At 49.5% G+C, this 18,392-nt stretch overlaps 1 protein-coding gene across 13 annotated transcripts in view; it reads right to left on the bottom strand.

Annotated features, from left to right (window-relative positions):
- Positions 1–18,392, bottom strand: part of PKNOX2 (PBX/knotted 1 homeobox 2) — a 253,943-nt gene that overhangs the window by 94,362 nt on the left and 141,189 nt on the right. For 5 of the 13 annotated variants that reach the window (XM_070623372.1, XM_070623377.1, XM_070623379.1 and 2 more), the window contains exon 3: positions 279–384. The exons of 5 other annotated variants lie outside the window; for them this stretch is intronic. The gene's annotated coding sequence lies outside the window, so the exon portion shown is untranslated. Of the gene's footprint in view, positions 1–232; positions 385–18,392 lie in introns of all 13 variants that reach the window. 3 more of the 13 variants (XM_070623370.1, XM_070623375.1, XM_070623378.1) reach the window with 1 other exon arrangement.

Raw genomic sequence — 18,392 nt, 5'->3', positions numbered from 1 at the left:
TGTAAGCAACAGCCCATCCATCTGCATCAACCGCAGTTTATTGTTCACAGAATAAGTAGAAGAAAAGAGAGCTATCCAGAGATAAGGCACAGGTCTCGTCCTGTCCTCAAGGAGCTAAGGGGGAAAGACACGAGAAAATAATACAGTGATATGCTTACTAAGGTTGGATATGCTAAGCATAGGCTAAGGTTATGGGCTGCTTCTCGAGGTTTTCAGAAGAAAGATAACCTGCCTGGAGGGTTTAAGTACGTGTGAAGGCACGGAGAAGCATTTCTTACTGTCCGGGTGATGCTGGCGGCCTCTAGGATGGCCCTCAGAGACTCACTCCCTCTTCTCACTTCCAGCTGGGCCAGAAATTCTTCCTGTCAGCTAGAGCCAAATCACCTGTGAAAAAGCGCAGAGCAGCTCTCAGAAGGGAAGGCTGAGGAGGAGTGATCAAGAACAAGGGGATGCCGGCTCTGCGCCCTGGCCCCTCCTCCCTGGGCTGCCAATCAGGGATCTATTTCATTTGCTCTACAGACCTGGCCCCCATATTTACCTTTCACCCCTCTGTCCTCGTGTGGCCACTCAGGCCCACCGAGCCAATTTAGAGCCCAAACCTTTGTCAGAGCTGGAAGTGCCCTGTTGTCACCTGTCCAGCTCCCTGACAACAGGCGTATACACGGCCCTCTCTCCCCCGCAACGTGGCAGAGCTCAGTGATTTTCAGGCCCTGGGTAGGCCACTGCTGGCTTCTTGTTTCAAACTGCATGGAACTCAGAGAGGGTTGCAGTTGCAACCATGTCAGGTGTGCGGATGAGTTCCAGATCCCTTCCTAGGGGCAGGCTTTAGCTGGGAGTCTGGAGAGATATGGATGGGGTGGAGGGAAGGGTGCCTGCTGGCAGCGGGGAGCAAGATGCAGGAGAGCAACAAATCTGAAGCTGAAATTACCAGGGAAGGACAGCCTTGGCCTAAAGGTGGCTTTGGCTGTACTGCTTCTCTATTTATTTTTAGATTAAAGTGAATTAATTTTGTTTCTCAATATTTGAGATGGACCAAGGTGTGCAGAAGTCGAGGTTGATGGCAGCACTATTATAAGGCCTGGCCTGACACTTCCCAAACATTCACATTAATTTCTCCTTGTGGGTCGAGTTGCTGTCTTGACTCCATGAGGCTGTGCTTGGGGCCAGGATGGCACAGCCATGGGATGGGGGTGGGGGGGCTGCTCCAGGCCTGGGCTGCATTTTCAGGGCAGCATCAGGGAGCATCTCCAGCCAAGAGCCCCAGCCCTACATGAGAGGGAAATGCATCCTTAACATTCACAGTTCCTTCCTAGTTAACACCATCTTAGTGTCCCTGTAAAAACACATTTGCACCTCAGTAAAGAATGTAATTAACTAGTGACATGACAACAGGAGGAGCTAAACAGTGCCCAGACTGGGAGCTGCAGTGGGGAAATGGAAATTTAGACATTTGCCTGAACAAGACTTTCCTGCCTTCCTTCTGGTGTGAGTGTGCGTACATGCGTGTGAGTGTGTGTGTGTGTGTGCATGTCCACGCACACTGCTGGGAGGTGAGGGTGGCAGAGACACAGCATTCAGGATCCCAAGAGGGTGGGGGGGGTACGAATTCCTGGCTGGGGGAGTGAGGATGGGATGAGCTGAGAGAAGCTCCAAGAGTGGGCATTTAATGGAAATAATGAATTTCCATTAACCAAAGCTCTCTGGGTTGAAACAAAACCCTCCTTCCTACACCCCAGACTCCTCTCAAGAGGAGCTGAGGGATAGAGACCCATTCAAAGCAGCAGGAGTCTCAGGCCCCCTGGCCATTGCCTGCCCTGGGGCAGCCACGCAGAGTGGCCCAAGGGATGGGAACCAACTGGGAAAGAAGGTGTCGTGAGCACCACATTACTCCTGTCCCACTCCCCCTACCCCGACCCCAGCCTGTGCATGTGGCCCTGTCTGAATTCTGTGAATGAGTCCCAGTTCTCGGGCCCCCCAGGCAGCAAACCTGGGAGGTATGCCTGATTCCTCCCACCCCGTGCCCCAGCTCATATTCACTCCCCCATCACTCTTCACTTCCCATCACTTTCCGGTCAGGGCAGAAGATGGTCTTCCCTCCTTTCCATTCCCAGGGACACAACCTAGAGAGGGCCCTCATCCCCGGCCATGCCCGCCAAGCTGTCAGCCCATCTAGCTTGTTAGCTGCTTCCAGACCAAGCTTCCCAGCAGACGACTTCATTCTGCATCTACCAGGGCCTCATACAGGGCAGACACTGCCAACGCAGCAATGAGTACCCACTGCCCTTGATGGGCTTACAGCTATGTCACCTCCTACTCCAGAATTCTCCATGACTCCTTACTCAGAGAAGGCACCAACAAGTGCTCACTGATTGCATTATACCAGGTGCAGTCTGGCTCCTAACCCCCTTTCTAGACTCACCTTTAACCCATCTCCCACAGGCTGTCAACCCTCCATTCAGACACAATCACTCTCCATTCCCCAAACCTGTCCCATAACTTCCCACTCCTCTCACTGCTCCCATTCCATATCCCACCTGACCAGCCCCTAACCATACTTCAATGTTCAACTCAAACATTTTGGCTCTTTCCCCTAGAGCCAGAAGTAATTTCACCTCCTCTGTGTTTCCGAGGAACGTGCTGTTTGTCATTCTCTGAAAGCTCTGCCACATTCCATCTCACACTGTAGTTGTCTTTTATATCTTTCATCTCTTTCCAAACTCATGGGCAGAGGCCCTGTCTTACGTCTGTATAATTTTTCAGCTTACAAACTACTTTCATATGTAATATCTTCTTTTACAATTAAAACAACTTTTAGAGGTTGATACTTGAATACAATAATAATTTTTATTACCTTTACAAAATAATATATACTTATTATACAAAATAAGAGGGAGATAGTTTAAGTTGGTTGTAATCCTGCAATACAAAGATAACTGCACTTAGCATATAGAGAAAAACTCCTCTTTCTTTTTTTTTTTCAAAGATTTTTTTTTTCCTTTTTCTCCCCAAAGACCCCCGGTACATAGTTGTGTATTTTTAGTTGTGAATCCTTCTAGTTGTGGCATGTGGGATGCCGCCTCAGCATGGCTTGATGAGCGGTGCCATGTCCACGCCCAGGATCCGAACCCGCGAAACCCTGGGCCACCGCAGCGGAGTGCGCAAACTTAACCACTTGGCCACTGGGCCAGCCCTAAAACTCTTCTTTTTTTTATTTAAAAACAATTTTTTTTAAAGCTTGGCACCTGAGCTAACAATTGTTGCCAACCTTCATTTTTTTAATTCTTCTTCCCAAAGCACCCAGTACACAGTTGTATATTCTAGTTGTAAGAGCCTCTGGTTGTGCTATGTGGGACGCCACCTCAGCATGGCCCGATGAGTGGTGCCATGTTCGCACCCAGGATCTGAACCGGCGAAACCCTGGGCCCCCGAAGCAGAGTGCACGAACTTAACCACCCAGCCACCAGGCCAGCCCCTCCTCTTTCTTAAAAACAATATCATACTATGCACACTGTTCTGTAATCAGACTTTTATATTTAGCAACATATCATAAATGCCTTTGCATATAAGGGAAATATATATAATAATCTCAGTGACTATAAGTCATTCCATTTATGGATGTACTATAATTACTCAGCCAAATTTCTATCATTTGTTATTTAGATTATTTCCAGTTTTTGCTATTATAAATAAATAATGCCAATTCTTGTAGGTGAAGTTTGCTCGAGACTTGATCATTGTCTCAGGTTAAGTTTCTAGATGTGGAACTGCCAAATCCAAAGCTGTGTTCATTTTAAAGAAGTTTTACAAACGACTTGCAGGAGGACCACACCCATTTACATGCTCTCTGCAATGTATGAGAGGCCTTTTTCTTTGCCAGGTGGGTGTTTCCATTTTACAGATGTGGATAATAAGCCTTAGGAAGGTCAAGCACTGGTCTTGCCTAAGGAAACAGCCAGCAAGCGGCATGTCTCCTGACCCTGGACATTTTCCTCTTCCAACCTCCCCACTTCTCTCTGCTCTTGTGTTTCTTACCAACCAAAGGGAGTGCCTGCAGCAGTAAGTGCTGGGCTTCCTGCAGGAGAAGGCAGAAGAGGATGTGCCCTGAGTTGTGGGGTGGGCTACTCCTGGGAGCTCTGCTGATGTCAGCACCACACCCCTCCCTCATTTCCCAGGTGTCTAAGGCCTACTTGGCCGATGAGAGCTCTGTTCTTGGGTAGATTTTTACTATTCCCTCCTCTCCTCTTCTGGGCAGATACAAATTGCTTCAATTTAGTCTCCCTCTATTAAGAACCTCCTATGCACCGGGGCCTGGGCATACAAAGGTGAAATGTGCACACACACACACACACACATATACACGCTCTCCCTGTCTTTGAGGTGCTCCCAGTCCAGATGCTCAGGAAATAACTGTACCCTGTGGTGTGTGGGTGATGCTGCTTCTGGCTGATGGCCTCACCACCCGCTCCTCTGCCAAAGCTCACAGGGCAGGGGCAGGGGACAGAGTCGGGGCCAGGGTTGTGGAAGGAGGGAGCCCTGCCTGCCCTGCCTGTCCTTTGGCCTCAGCTTCTAACTGTGTCCTCTCTGGTGCTGAGGGGCCGGAGCTCCTTCCTGATGTCCTGCTGCAGCCACATGCTTTTTGTCTGTCTTTCTGCTCTAGCTGTACCTCTGCCCCCAACACCACCCCTGAGAAGGCAGTGAAGAGCTGGAGCCCCTCAGAGAGGAATCACGCCGGTATTAAGGAAGAGAAGTCAACCATGCTCCCCACGCAGGGACTGATAAAATACACATTTGAGAGAGGAACGGCCATCTGAGGTGACGCCAGCATGCCCCGATGCGGGGCACCGCTGCAGGGCTACAAAATACACAGGTTTCTCCTTTCCCAGAACTGACAACTACCTCGTTCCCAACAGCCTGGAGAAAGCTGCAAGGCAGAAATGTAGCCTGTAATCTCCTTTCCGACACTGCCAGCTATTCCTCTGAGCATAAGCAGGGCGGCTCGCATGACAGAAAGTGCTGAGGAGAATGCAAGACAGCCTGGAGTTCGGGGCAGGAGTCTGCCCAGGGTGGTGGCCATCCTTTCCATCCCAGTGCAGCTCTTTGGGCCACACTGCCCTCCACACTCGGGGGAGCCTGAGTGCACCTTTTTAGGTCTTGGCAGAGAGAATCTACCACCCTCCCTTTTGTCGCCCACAAAGTCCTTCTCCTCTGGAAGCTAGCAGGCAGCCTGGAACACTGCTGCCCTGAACCTGAGGCTGGGCTTGGGCCCAACTGACAGACAGCCTGACAGGTAGGGAGGCAGACAGGAAGATAGAGAGGGAGAGACGGATGGGAAGACGCAGACTCTGTGTGACCTGAGGGCCCAGCTGTTTCAGGGGAGAAAGAAGGAAGCAGAAGCTTCATCTTGAAGGTAAAGTCCCTTCTGTCCCCACAAAGACCCCAGGAAATGCAGTGGCCCCACTCCCAGCTCTTTAGCTCTGATCAGGCCCCTCGCTGCCTATCTGAGTTCATTTCACCAGGGCATCCTCTGAGGGGGACGGGCAGGCTCCCCTAGAGAACACCTTTGATTGTTTGCCAACTTGCACTTAACACTTGTTGCAAATGAATAGGACAGCAGTGGATACTGAGCCTCTGGAATCTCTGCCCGTAAGCCCAAACCAAAAGCCTGGCCCCTGTCTACTTTGGGGGAGTTCCAACCATAGTATCTATCTTAGGAGCAAAAAACACCGAAGTCTTTGTTCCCACTGGCCTAAGAGCCTGGAAGGAGTCTCTTCTCACTCTGGAGCCCACCTCATGGCCTGTTCTTGCACAAGTGCAGTGATGGAAGTGTGGTTTGCCTATCAGGACCTCAGGCATTTCCCCAACGGCGGACATTTGTGACAATCTATAGGCTTCTCCCACCTCGTGCTGGAGTGAGCAAGCTAAGGAAGCTCGGCAGCTAGTTCCAGCTCTGCCACGAGTTTGCTGTGTGATGTTGGACAAAACGCTTCACCTTTCTGAATTCTGTTTCATTAACATTATCACCATCATCATCATCAATCTTCACTGTTGTCATCTGTAAATGAGAGGCTAGACCTGACAGTGTGATATTCTCTGACTACTCTTGACCGGTTATTGAACTCAATTGTCCCAGCGAAAGCCTTGAATGTCACTGGAGCAAGGAGGCCCATCTCAAAGAGACTAGATTCTAATCCCCTGGGAAGAGAGGGCCTCCTTGGAAGCTAAAATAATTTACAGACTATCTTTTTAAAGATTGGCACCTGAGCTAACAACTGTTGCCAATCTTTTTTCTTTTCTTTTCTTTTCTTTTCTTTGCTTTGCTTTGCTTTGCTTTGCTTTTTCTTCCCAAATCCCCCCAGTACACAGTTGTATATCTTAGTTGTGGGTCCTTCTAGTAGTGGCATGTGGGACGCTGCCTCAGCATGGCCTGACGAGCGGTGCCATGTCCGCGCCCAGGATCCAAACCAGCAAAACCCCAGCCCGCCAAAGCAGAGCTCGTGAACTTAACCACTTGGCCACGGGGCGGTCCCAACAGACTTGTTTATACTGTTTCTCCCCTGCTCAAAAGTCTATAATGGCTTGCTAGGGCCTAAGAAGACAAAAATCCAAATTTATTAGCCTCTATTTTTGTCTTCAGTAATCAGCCTAAACCTACTTGTCTTACTTAATCTCCTGGTCCTCTCAAACCTGAACCTTTTCTCTGGCCATGCAAGGTGCCACAGTCTTACAACCAAGCACGCACCATCTCTGAGCCCTCCACCCGCTTGTTCAGGCCATCATGCTCTTCTGCGGGGCCCTGCACTCTGCTATCCAGGTCCTGCCAACCCTCCAGGATGAGCTCAAGTCCTACCTTCCTCTGAACTTCTGCAGCCGAGCAAAGTCAGCTTCTTGCATCCCCACCCTGTGACTGGCCCTTAATCTTACTTTATTTTGTGAACTTCTGCTTTCTATGTTAATCTAAATCTCCTCAATGGCATCATATTTTTGAGGACAAGACCTGCGTCTTCTGTTTCTCTTCTACCCTCCATACAAACCTAGGTTAGTACTATGCCCGTGTAGACCATCAACATGTCATTCTTGTCACATGAAGCGGGACCACTACTGCAAAATGCTAACTCAGATCAATGCTTAGTTCAGTTGAGAGTTTGCCAATTTGTATTATTACTCATTGCCAAAGGCATTACAAACCTCTATGTTTCAACGTGTCTCTGAATTGAGAGCTTTTGACCAAACTATAGATTATTTCATATGCCTCCTGCATTAATATCAATAAGTTAATGTGGGAAAGATAGTACAGGGAAAAAGGCTTTGAAGTCAGACAAACTTGGGTTCAAATTCTACATCTCCCCCTGCCTGGCTGTGTGACTTCTGTAAGTCTCAGTTTTCCTATTTCTGTCAAATGGGAACAATAAGAGCTAACTCACAGGGTGTTTATTAGGATTTTGTGGTATTACATCAGACACATGATGTGCTTAGCGGATAGTAAAGTACTCAGCATTGACACAGACTAAGCCTTTAACAAATGGTGACTACTGTCGTTAATGACAATGATAGTAATAATAGTTTAGGTCTTGTTTGGCAAAATTCTACTCATCCTTCAAGATCCAGCTCTGTAAAGTTTTCTCTCAATGCCACCCTACCCCACACAGGGGAAGTCATTCCCTCCTTCCTGCTCCCCTAGTAACTGAGACCATATGTCTTGTAAGATAACATCCCAAGTTCTTAGCCGTGAACTCCAGGCTGTATCACACTAAATTATTATGTATTCCTGTAGGTGTCCCTCCTATTAAGCTCTGAGCTTCCTGAGCAAGGTGTTTCTCACCTTTGTGCTTCCAGCTCTGGACTAGCATCAGGCTCAATGTGTGTTTATTAAATGAGCAAATGAATGGATGAACACGAAGGCCAAAAGCAGTCAAGAGACCTGGGTAGAACTTGACCAGACACAAATTGGTGATTGGGAATCCATCATGGAAAGCAAATGTCCCTCAACTTAACTAAGACCAGCCCTAAACTTACAGAAGTCACTTAACTTTCCCAGCAGGATTTACCTTTCTTGGGGAAACCTTCAGCCCTATCAGAAGCCCTTTGAAAATCTCTGCAAACCCCGCGTGCATCCAGCCCTCCTTTCCCCTCAGCTGGGCTCAGTCCCTTCTCCTCCTACTCCCCCTGCCATTCTTTCCCCAGTGGGCAGACCCTCCAGCCTTGGAGGCCCTGCTCCCTCCCCTAACTAGGCTCCAAATGACCCTGGGTTCTGAGACAGACTTCCCAGCCCCAAAATCTCCCTCCAGAAGCAAAGTCAATGCATGTTGTACAAGCTCATCATTCTTTTTTACCCCCAGGTGGAGCAAGCTACATTTTCCTCCTCTGCATCTCCTTTTCCACACCTCAGCTCAGCAATAGCCTCCTAATTGGTCTCCCTGCTGCCCACACCATCCTCCATCGGCTGCCACAAGGATGGTTCTAGCAGCTTAGAGCATCCTATGCACAATTCTCTTAGCACTTATCCCATCAAATTGCCCGTCTGTCTACCTCACTAGATTATATAATCCTAACCTGACTCTCAAGCCTATATGTCTCTGCAGAGCTTACTATGTATCCTGAACATATTATGTGTTCAATAAATATTGGTTGAATAAAGTGGCAAATGTGTATATTCAGGAGAGGATATATAGAATGTATCACACACAACATGCCAGTCTCCTCTGCAAAGCACAATATTATCTGATTTATTATTTAATCCTTGCAATGACCCTATAATGTAGGTATTACTAGTCTTGTTTTAAAAGAGAGAACTGAGGTTAGAAATGTGACTTGCCCAAAGTCACAAAGCTGGTTAAAGGGCGTAGAGAAGAGCAGAATCCAGGACTTTATGGTGGCCTCCTCAGCCCCCTGCCCGCCTGCCCGCCCGCCCGCCCAGCCAGGGAAAAGACCCAAAGAGGCTGAGCTGCTTTTGCTCTGCCTCACTTGAGAAATAAACAAGAAGAATTCTTCTTCTCATCATTTGGTGAGTTGGTGACATTTCGTTTGACAAAGAGTCTAGGAAAAGCCTCTCCTGGGACTAGTTTTGGGAGTAGGCTGTGATAATATTGCTTTATTGAAAAAAGATGCTAGGAACTGAGCTCTGGATGGCCTTTTACATGGAGTGATTTACGCAGGAAATGAGAAATAATTTTTTTTAAAGAAACGCACATTGAGCTACATACGGTCACAAAGATAGAAGTGACGACAATACACACATACACACACATACATACATGTACACACATACACACAAATAATCCCAGAGACATGGTCACAGACATATAAAGGCACAAATTCCAGTTCAGGGTCACTATCATGGCCACACACCCATGAGAAACCCAAAGATTCCTGGTAGGATGGATACCAGGGCCCTGTGGACACACCCACTTGCAAAACAGTCTGACAGCTCTGATTTTCCCTTCCATGCCTTCCAGGGGAAATTGTGATTTTCCCCACACATGTAAATTTCAGTCATTAAGGAACGCACAGGAAGCATGACATTGAAGAAATTAATCTCTCTGTGCCTCCTTGCCCTTCTCAGGGCCCTGTTTCCCCAAAATGATCACATTGCATATGGAGATGCTGCCAACCGATGACCTGCCGCCCAAGGCACAAGTCCCCACTGGGGGAGATTTCCACCCTGAGCCTCACGGAGGTTTCAGTCATAACCTGCTCCTGAAGGACAGCAAAGGAGCGATAACAAGGACGGAAATGAAACGTCTGTAAAATTCTCATTCAGATGCCACTGAGAAATGAATCTCAGAAATGGAAGGGATGGTAGAAGGATTTTATTTAAAATGCCTCCCTCCATAGGCTGTTCATGAAGGGTTGGTATTCGCTAGGATGTCTGAAAGTCAGGAATTCCCCTCCAGCCGTGGTCATTTTTTTTTTTTTCTTGAGGAAGATCAGCCCTGAGCTAACTACTGCCAATCCTCCTCTTTTTGCTGAGGAAGACTGGCCCTGAGCTAACATCCATGCCCATCTTCCTCTACATTATATGTGGGACGCCTACCACAGCATGGCTGTTACCAAGAGGTGCCACGTCCACACCCGGGATCCAAACCGGTGAACCCTGAGCCGCCGAGAAGCAGAAAGTGCGAAATTAACCGCTGTGCCACTGGGCCGGCCCCTGGCTATGGTCATTTTGACTTGGCTTCTGAGCAGAGGCCAGGATCCCTATTCTGGTGGAATCAGCACCTGAGAAACTCAGAGAGTCCAGAAACTGCACCAGGAGCCAGGATACTTGGCTTCCATCCATAACTCTCCTGTGTCAGCTCAGGATGTGACCCTGGGCACATCACCACCCAGGCGTCAGTTTCTCCATCTTGTAAAGTGAGAAGGTTAGAAATGGATGGTCACTACCGCCAAGGTCCCATCAGGAGACCCCTTGTTCTGCTGCAGCCAAGTGTCAATGAGACTTCACAAACCTCTGTATCTGCAAGAAGATTTCTACATCCCAAAGCATTCCAACCACATCCATTAGCTTTTTGCTTGAGCTTCACAGTAACTTTGTGAGGTTGGTAGTGCTGGAACCAATATACCCATTTTACAGGTAGAATAATCAAAATTGAGACTTAAAGGTCTTGGCCAAGGTCACAAAAAGAATCTATATTGGTTCAACTTACATGAAATTCACATCTTCCCTTGGACATCACTCCCTATTTGAAAGGGGAAAAAAATACACAACATACCTTGAAAACTCTGGAGTTTGTTCTGGAAAATATTTTTTTCTATTGCCTAGGTTGGACTTGCTAAATAACAACTGTGACTTCAAAGCTTCTGCTTCCTCTTTGCATGGCTCTGGGAGGAGGCCCAGGGCAGATGCTCTTTCATTTAGGAAAAAGACTTAACCGTCTTTCGGCTATTAAAGGAGAGGCCGGGCCTAGTCTGAGAGGAGAAAGACTAAAGAAAAGAGAACTTAATTGTTACTCACTCACTCAACAAATGTTTATTGAGTGCCTGCTCTGTGCCAGGAACTGTTCACAATTGTTAACAGAAAAGATAAAAATTTCAGCATGCATGGGGCTCACTTTGTGGTCAGGGGTGGAGATGGGAGCAGTGGATAGACAAGAAGACACATAAATAAAATATACACTGTCAGATCACAAGGACAAAGGAGAAAAGGTAAATGAAGGGGAGTGGAGTATTAGGCATTTAAAGTTCCCCCAGTAACTTCTTGGGGATACTCGGCCAGGGTCTCAAAGATGCAGGAGCATAAAACAGAGCAGAAGGGAGAGAAAAGAAGGCGTCAGTTGGGAAAACAGGTCCCAGCAAAAAGGTGGCAGGTCAGACTGTGCAGGAGGAAGTGCACAGTGAGAAATTCCTTCCGTGGGGGTAGGAGAGGGATTTGAGGAGTTTACCTCGTGTGTGAAGTTTCACCTGTTCCTGCTCTGTGCCATGCTCTAGCCCTGTTCTGGCATCTCCTCAGGCATCTCCTCCGCTGGGACCAGGGTGAGGTGGGAGAGACACTTGCCTCCAGCACAAAGTTTAAGGGGGCGCCAAAAATCTCAGTAATGGAGACAAAAACAGCTTCAGTCACAGTGCCCTGCCTGGCCTCACTGGAATATGAGGCAAAAGGGAGAATCAGGAATACCGACCCTGTCACTTAAAATTTTGATGTTTTGTTTATCATGCATTTTTGTCATTAATTTTGATTTTTAAAAAATTTTGCATTAAAATATTATTTCTCTTGATTACTGAGTTTTTGGGTGCCCCCTTAAATTTTATGCCTGAGGTGAGTGAGCCAGCAGGCATAGCTCCTGTATCTTCAGTAAAAATTTACACGTGGGACAGCTTTGTGCCTTCGAAAGGGGAGCAAGATGGAGGGAGAAAGGGGGGCAGGACTTACTCCTGGAGCAGGACCTTGAAGCAAGATATGACCATGAGGTCCTAAACAGGACCAAACACCCTTCCTCTCTTGGACTCCAGGAAGAGGGACTTTCCGCAGCATGGGAGGAAATCTCAAGTTGTTCACTTGGGATATTCATGGGAAAGGTGACCCTCCAGAGGGCGTAGGGGACACATAGGTGATGGCAGATGGCTAAATGTCCCCCCTTCCAGCTCTGCAGCCCAGGGTCCTCTGCAATAATTAAACTGTGAAGCCGCCAGAGTCCATCAGGAGTTCTGGGAGCGAAGCTGCTGAGCTGCCCTCGGGCCCTGTCAGCATTACACCATGACCAGCAGCCCTGCCCGGGTCGGGGAGGGGAGGGTGATCATTAATTGCCTTCACTCCCCAGGAAAGGAAAGGGTAGCACCATGTCACCGTGTCTACCCAAGAAATCGGGAGCTCTCCGAGGACAGGGACTGGGAGGGGAGTGTAGAACAACAGGGTGGATTCTGTGGCATGAGGCGAGTTCTCTGCGCATCCCAGCGCTCTGGTTCCACAGGTCTGCCTCCAACGGAGCCCCCAGTCCCCAAGCCAGTCTGCTTTCCTCGCTGTTGCCCCCTGTCTCCCTCCAGGACTCTCCAAACCCCAACAATAAACCCTAGGACCTGAGATGATCCAGTCTTACGTCCAAAAAGATTATCATTATTTTAAAAAAATAAGTCAGGTATTTGAGATCTTTCATGATATGGCTCCTACCTAACTTTCCAGGCTTATCTCTCTCTTCTTTTTTAGAAGTATCTTATTTTTTTAGTATGCTTTTTGGTGAGGAAGATTGGCCCTTAGCTAACATCTGTTGCCAATCTTCCTCCTTTTTTTTCTCCCCAAAGCCCCAGTACATAGTTGTATATCCTAGTTGTAGGTCATTCTGGCTCTTATATGTGGGATACCACCAAAGCATGGCGTGATGAGTGGCGTGTAGGTCCGAGCCTAGGCTCCAAACCCCGAACCGACAAGGCAGAATGCTCTCAAACTTAACCACTTGGCCCCAGGGCCAGCCCCCAGGCTTATCCCTGATAACTCTCCTCAAGTACTCTAGGTCAGGGGCTGGCAAACTATACCAGGGGCCAAATCCTGAGGCTGCCTGTCTTTCTAAATAAAGTTTTATTGGAACACAGCCACCCCATTTGTTGACTATTGTCTATGGCTGCTTTCCACAGCAACAGCAGAGTGCAGCAGTTGTAACACAAACCCTGAAATATTTACTGTCTGAAACTTTCCATAACGAGTTCACTGAGCCTGGGCTCGGTTACAGGTGAACTGCTCATCCTCTCCTAGGCAGACTCGACTCAAGGGGGCCTCCAGGCCTGTGCTTGCTCTACTCTCCAAGACGGGGTTGCTCCGCGTCCCTGCTCTAGGAGCGGAAATACAGCTCATTCTTCAAGGACTCGGCTTGAATATTCTTTACTCTGTGATATCTATCCTGAATTCCTACAAAGAATTGCTCACACCTCTTTACATCCATAGCACTTTGATAAGGTGACCACATAACTTATCACCCAAACAGGAACGATTTTGAGAGTGAAGGAGAACACGATTAATAATTCCACAGAAACTACAGGCTTCCACTGAGACTGTCCCAGGCAAACTAGGTTACAGGGTGGCCCTACACTTACAGCTTAGTGCACTCTGCCTTCTACGGGTTAACTGTTTATATATCTAGCTCCTCCAGTGGGCGTCATGTTGATGGGCAAGGACAGTGTGGGGGTTTTTTTGACCTCAGAGCATCCTTATACACAGGAGATGATCAATGCGTGTTTGCTGAAATGAAAGAAGGAAGAGCTCTGGTCCTGAATGAAACCAAACAGTTTCTTTAAGGGCAGGAAGTGGGAATAACCCAGGATGGAGGAGCCATTAGCCAAATGGAGAGGAGGTGCTTGCAGCCCGCGGAGGTTGCGCACTCGTGTTTGCGTCACTGTTCTGCACACCCAACACAACAGGCCGCGATAGTGCCTGGTACCCCCAGTAGCCCCGCACTTCTGCTTCCCTGACTCCCCTGCAGCCCTGTCTTGTCCCCCCAGCTCTGTCAATCCATCCTCTCAGCTGTTGTCCCTCCTGACCTCTCTTGGGGAGGCTGGCGTCCAGGGCCCCATATACACAAAATGCTGGGCTTCCACAGGTCAGACTGGTGATGACCACCTGAGTCTCTGCCGAGTTAGGGATGGAGGATGCCACTTGAAGGGTGATAGTTTACTTTTGTGGGTTCTGAGCTGAGGCTGAATACTGGGTGATCAGAATTTAGATATACATCCCCCTGCATAAAGCACCAGCACATTATATAGACTTCAGCTCACCAAAGTGGGAGACAGGAAACAGCAAGGGACTAAGATGACCCATTTAACATATTGAAACTCTCCATCTGTTCTCTACTAAAGAGCCAGGGAGAGCTTTTTGAAGTGCAAATTATATTCTACTCACTCTCCTCCCTTCTCCCTAGTTTCGAACACATTACTGGCTTCCCATTCCTCTTGAGATCAAGACCACAATCCTTATGGTGGCCTAGAAGGTCAGGTGCAGTCTGGCCCAGCCCACCTCTCCTGCTTCATCTAGCTTGCTCTTTGCCTTCCAGCCACCCAAACCTTTGGTCCTCCCAACAGGACATGCTTCTTCTCACCACAGGGCCTTTGCACAAGCCATCCCATCTTCATGGACGATGCTCTTTCCTCATCCACTTTCAACTAGTAACAGCCTGCTTCATTTCCTCATCTCAGCTCCAGTTCCTTCCTCAGGTGATCTACACTGACCTCTCAGGCCAGACAAGGCTCCTTTGTATATCACATTTCTTAATTCAGTTTGCAATTACACATTCACTTGTGATTATTTGAATAATGCCTCTTTTCTCCACGGGTCTGTAAGATCCATGTGGGCAGGGACTCAGGCTTCTTTTGCTCCCCTTGAATCCCTAGTACCTAGTAGCACTCAAAAATATTAGTTGGATGATCATCCTTACCAACCTGAGTCAAAGATCAGGAAGGTGACCTCTGACCATTTCTCACTGTAGTATGTTAAAGTGATTGGAAATAAGAGCTGGGGATCAAATTCCTCTTTCTTCTCATCCTCCACTTTCAGCTCTTTCTCCTTCTCTTCCTTATCCTCACAAAGCTGTCCAGAGGGACCTATTGCACAGAAGGCCACATAATGGAATTCACACAGGCCCAGGCACTGGCTGTGAGTTCACAGGTCAAGACAGGCAGCAGATGTGGCCAGACCCCCATCAGGGTGGATCCACACCAGTAAAGAGGGCCGAGCCACTACCAGCCGTATGGGAATGCGGGGTTCACAGCAGGTCTTGTTTTCTCCATGCTGCCTTCCCACACCATCTTAGGCTCAAAGACAACCCAGAGGAGCCTTTTCCACTCCTCGTTTCTTCCTTCCTTCCTCGTTCCCTCCCTCCCTTTTTCCTTCCCTTCCTCCCTCCCTTGACTTGCTGTTGTGTAGAATTCTCTGCGTGTATAGTCATCTTGACCCCACCACAATGCAATCTCCTTGAGGATAGGGACTGTGCCTTAAGTGTCTTTAAATCCCCTACAGCTCCTGGTACGAGGTCAAGCACATGAGGGACATTTGTAGATTCCTTTCCTCACATGGAGGGTGTGCAATATGGGGGTGGAGAGCCAGAGAACGGCTTTGAAGCCTGGGCAGGGGAGCAGTGCCAGGGAGGCCAGGGGGGCACTGTGGTCCCAGGTGTGCAAAGTCAGCTCTTGGGCCGAACAAACGCTACGGCCTTCAAGGCCCAGCCCACCGCTGGACTGAAAGCGGCCCACTCCGCAGGCTGTCTCCCCTGAAGCGCAGAGCAGGGCACCACGCCCTCTCAGGTCTGGAGAGACACATCCGTCCACACCACCATTCACTCAACCCACCCCACCCCACCCCCCCCACCCCTCCCCAGCCGCCTCCCAGCAGCCTGGCAGCTGCACCCTGGGGTGGCGCTAGGCAGAGGGGCCCTGGCTCCAGCCAGGGAGAAAACAAAGTAGCTGCCTTCGTGCTGGCACCAAGCCGGCTCCCTGTGAAGAGCAGCCTCTCTGCCCTGGGCCAATAAATAATAGAAAGTGCAGGTAGCCCGAGGTGCTGGGCCTCGGCAGGATGGGGCAGTGGCCCACCAGGTCGGAGCACCGGGATTAATAACGCATCAATTTTAATGCAGGGAGAGATTTTTTTCTGCTTCACAAACAGCAAAGTGAATGTTTGAGCATCCCGGCAGGGGGTTAATGAGGACTCTGATTAGTTATTCGGATTTCTCCACACTGCCTCAATCCATCCTACTAGGGAGGAGAGAACTGGGGTGGGGGAGGGCTGCAGAGAGCTGCTGGGATGAGAGGAAGCTCCATCTCTGAGCAGGTTTCAGCCTGAGGAAAACTACAGCCCACCTCAACCCCTCCCTGCCGCCCTCCACACTCTGGTAGAACAGAGGGCTGGACAGGACTTTGAGACGACTTAGTCCAGACGCTTGACCAGAGGGAAGGCCAAAGGGGCATGGCCACACGGAGCATCAGGGAGAGGGCTCCGGCCCAGGCCTGGGGCGTTCCCACTACACCAAAACTCCCTTTCCCTACTCTCTTCTCCCAACCCAAAGTGAATATTCTGCTTTTCCCTTAGGGGAGGCTGCTGAGCAGGGATGACCCAGTATCATCCGAGGCCCTCAGGCAGGGCAGCCCAGTGGACTGGGCTGGGGGCCCAGGGGCATCCTCATCGGAAATCTCTGCCTCCTGGCCCAGCTGGTTCCTGGCTCAGGCAGGGAAAGTGAGGCCTCCCAGGACGCCCCCGCAGCACCACCTCCTCCTCCCCAGCTGCGGGCAGGCGTCTGGAGCAGCCCTGGGGGAGCTGAACTCAGCGCAAAGCCATCAGCCCCCTCTGGCCGGGCCTCCTGCCACAAGCCCTGCCCTCCCTGCTGACTCCAGGTCAGTGACAGTCCTGCCCATTCGGCTCCTCACACACAGGGCACGAAAGAGGGCGAAAGCCTGCGGAGACGCAGCAGGCTCCCAGGAAGAGAAATCGCCGGGCCATCTGGACACGAGCTCCACGCCTTTCCCGCTATCACGACGCAGATGGACTTCTGAACAAGGGTCCCCACTCCCCTCCCCACCCCCAGCTCCCAGCCCATCTGCTGCAGCCCAGGAAGCAGAGCCAGATCCAAACCCAGACCCACAAGCCAGCGACGTCAGAGTGGGGCACCACCCCTCAGTTTTTCCAAGATCATCTCAGTGTCACTGAAGTCCCCCAAATGCCCCTCTCTGCAGGTTCCTGAGGAATTGCCTCTACATCAACCCCAAATTCTCAAGCAGCACGTTGAGGCCCCTTCAACGCCCAACGTGAACCTATTTATTCTCCCCAAGGTCACAGACTGTCATCTTCCTGGCACCCTCAGGGCTTCTGTGTCTCTGCACCCTCGAGGGAATTCTCTAAGGATGCTGCCACAGTCCAGGGCCTCCCCTACCTCCCCGAGTTCATTCCGAATATCACAACTGACGTGTATGGAAGGTTTCCTGTGTGCTAGCCATTGTGCCCAGTGTTTTATACAGCGATCTCACTAACTCTCACCAACCCTGTGAGATAGGGGCTCACAGCTGCATCCCACCAGCATTGTCCAACAGACCTCCCTGCAAAGAAATGTTCTCTGTCCACCCTCAGGTAGACACCATATGGCTATGAAGTACATGAATTGTGACTGGTGCCACTGAGTAACTGAATTTTCAATTATTTAATTTAATTTTAATTTGAATAGACACATGTGGCTGGTGGCTACCGAATTAGACAGTACAGACTTAGAGGGGTTGAGCAGTGTGTCCAACATCACACGGCGGGTAGGGACACAGCCAGGATTCAGACCAGGTGTGTCTGTCTCAAGGGCACACATGCTTTTCCACGATGCTGTCTTTGAGGCATTATCATTAAGTGCATGGCGAAACTCAGGCCAGAGAAGGTAAAGAAATGGTATACGTAACCCACAAGTCTATGGAGCGCTCATGTTGCATTCCAGCACCAGGTCCAAGAGGATGCCAGGGACGCCGGGAGGGGTGCAAAGATGAATAAGACAAGCCTCTTCCTCAAGGCACTACTAATTCAGTTGAAGGACAAAATAAATTCTACTTGGGACAGGGGAATTTAGACACGGAACTGAATGAGATAGGATGTCGCCTAGACATCCCATGGCAACTCCCCAAACTCAACCACGCTCAGCTCTGAGCCCCATTGTCTCCATTCTGCCCGCTCTCTGCATTTGTTTCTCCTACATTCCTTATTGTGGATGAATGGCACCATCATCGTTGCAAGCACTCAAAAGGGAAATCTGGAGACTTTTCTTTCGCTTCCTCCCCCTTCTCTCATCTTCTAGTTTTCGTGACATACTGATATTTCTTCCTAAATGGACTTTAAATACCCTCTCCTTCCCAGTCCCATCCCTGCTGTCCGTGCTCCCCATGCCCTGCACACTGCAGCCTCTTCCCTCTCACACATCACCACGTGCTCCAGCCACATAGCGTTAACACGCATT

Source organism: Equus przewalskii, chromosome 6, assembly GCF_037783145.1.
Source record: "Equus przewalskii isolate Varuska chromosome 6, EquPr2, whole genome shotgun sequence".
NCBI lineage: Eukaryota > Metazoa > Chordata > Mammalia > Perissodactyla > Equidae > Equus > Equus przewalskii.
The sequence above is the reverse complement of the archived record's forward strand: the minus strand, read 5'-3'. Positions and strand labels throughout refer to the sequence as shown.